Genomic DNA, 1570 nt, shown 5'->3' on the forward strand with positions numbered 1-1570 from the left:
GCACATATTTCAGCCTTGTGGGAAAAAACGGACAAAGAGTTGAAATTCCACAAGGCAGTGACAAAAAGCTTACAGCACCTGGTATTCCCAGGCGGTCTCCCATCCAAGTACTAACCAAGCCCGACCCTGCTTAGCTTCCGAGATCGGACGAGATCAGGCGTACTCAGGCCGGTGTGGCCGTAAGCAAAAGCTAATCTCAAAAAGTGGATGAAATTGCATATACTGTAGCCATAATTTGTAGCACAGATTGTTGGATGAAATACAAACTAACCTTGCTTACTTATGTCAAAGCGAGGGCACATATTTCAGCCTTGTGGGAAAAAACGGACAAAGAGTTGAAATTCCACAAGGCAGTGACAAAAAGCTTACAGCACCTGGTATTCCCAGGCGGTCTCCCATCCAAGTACTAACCAAGCCCGACCCTGCTTAGCTTCCGAGATCGGACGAGATCAGGCGTACTCAGGCCGGTGTGGCCGTAAGCAAAAGCTAATCTCAAAAAGTGGATGAAATTGCATATACTGTAGCCATAATTTGTAGCACAGATTGTTGGATGAAATACAAACTAACCTTGCTTACTTATGTCAAAGCGAGGGCACATATTTCAGCCTTGTGGGAAAAAACGGACAAAGAGTTGAAATTCCACAAGGCAGTGACAAAAAGCTTACAGCACCTGGTATTCCCAGGCGGTCTCCCATCCAAGTACTAACCAAGCCCGACCCTGCTTAGCTTCCGAGATCGGACGAGATCAGGCGTACTCAGGCCGGTGTGGCCGTAAGCAAAAGCTAATCTCAAAAAGTGGATGAAATTGCATATACTGTAGCCATAATTTGTAGCACAGATTGTTGGATGAAATACAAACTAACCTTGCTTACTTATGTCAAAGCGAGGGCACATATTTCAGCCTTGTGGGAAAAAACGGACAAAGAGTTGAAATTCCACAAGGCAGTGACAAAAAGCTTACAGCACCTGGTATTCCCAGGCGGTCTCCCATCCAAGTACTAACCAAGCCCGACCCTGCTTAGCTTCCGAGATCGGACGAGATCAGGCGTACTCAGGCCGGTGTGGCCGTAAGTGAAAGCTAATCTCAAAAAGTGGATGAAATTGCATATACTGTAGCCATAATTTGTAGCACAGATTGTTGGATGAAATACAAACTAACCTTGCTTACTTATGTCAAAGCGAGGGCACATATTTCAGCCTTGTGGGAAAAAACGGACAAAGAGTTGAAATTCCACAAGGCAGTGACAAAAAGCTTACAGCACCTGGTATTCCCAGGCGGTCTCCCATCCAAGTACTAACCAAGCCCGACCCTGCTTAGCTTCCGAGATCGGACGAGATCAGGCGTACTCAGGCCGGTGTGGCCGTAAGCAAAAGCTAATCTCAAAAAGTGGATGAAATTGCATATACTGTAGCCATAATTTGTAGCACAGATTGTTGGATGAAATACAAACTAACCTTGCTTACTTATGTCAAAGCGAGGGCACATATTTCAGCCTTGTGGGAAAAAACGGACAAAGAGTTGAAATTCCACAAGGCAGTGACAAAAAGCTTACAGCACCTGGTATTCCCA

The 1570-nt window shown here is 45.5% G+C and overlaps 5 non-coding genes across 5 annotated transcripts; all 5 read right to left on the reverse strand.

Moving 5' to 3' along the window:
- Positions 1-66: 66 nt before the first annotated feature.
- LOC139401734 (5S ribosomal RNA) lies at positions 67-185 on the reverse strand. The gene has a single exon (XR_011633135.1). It is a non-coding gene; the product is annotated as a 5S ribosomal RNA (ribosomal RNA).
- A 177-nt stretch (positions 186-362) lies between these two features.
- On the reverse strand, positions 363-481 carry LOC139401735 (5S ribosomal RNA). Its single transcript, XR_011633136.1, has one exon. It is a non-coding gene; the product is annotated as a 5S ribosomal RNA (ribosomal RNA).
- Positions 482-658: 177 nt separating this feature from the next.
- LOC139401736 (5S ribosomal RNA) lies at positions 659-777 on the reverse strand. Its single transcript, XR_011633137.1, has one exon. It is a non-coding gene; the product is annotated as a 5S ribosomal RNA (ribosomal RNA).
- A 177-nt stretch (positions 778-954) lies between these two features.
- On the reverse strand, positions 955-1073 carry LOC139401738 (5S ribosomal RNA). The gene has a single exon (XR_011633139.1). It is a non-coding gene; the product is annotated as a 5S ribosomal RNA (ribosomal RNA).
- A 177-nt stretch (positions 1074-1250) lies between these two features.
- On the reverse strand, positions 1251-1369 carry LOC139401737 (5S ribosomal RNA). Its single transcript, XR_011633138.1, has one exon. It is a non-coding gene; the product is annotated as a 5S ribosomal RNA (ribosomal RNA).
- Between the last annotated feature and the right edge of the window lie 201 nt (positions 1370-1570).

Source organism: Oncorhynchus clarkii, unplaced genomic scaffold (genome assembly GCF_045791955.1).
Source record: "Oncorhynchus clarkii lewisi isolate Uvic-CL-2024 unplaced genomic scaffold, UVic_Ocla_1.0 unplaced_contig_12433_pilon_pilon, whole genome shotgun sequence".
Classification (NCBI taxonomy): domain Eukaryota; kingdom Metazoa; phylum Chordata; class Actinopteri; order Salmoniformes; family Salmonidae; genus Oncorhynchus; species Oncorhynchus clarkii.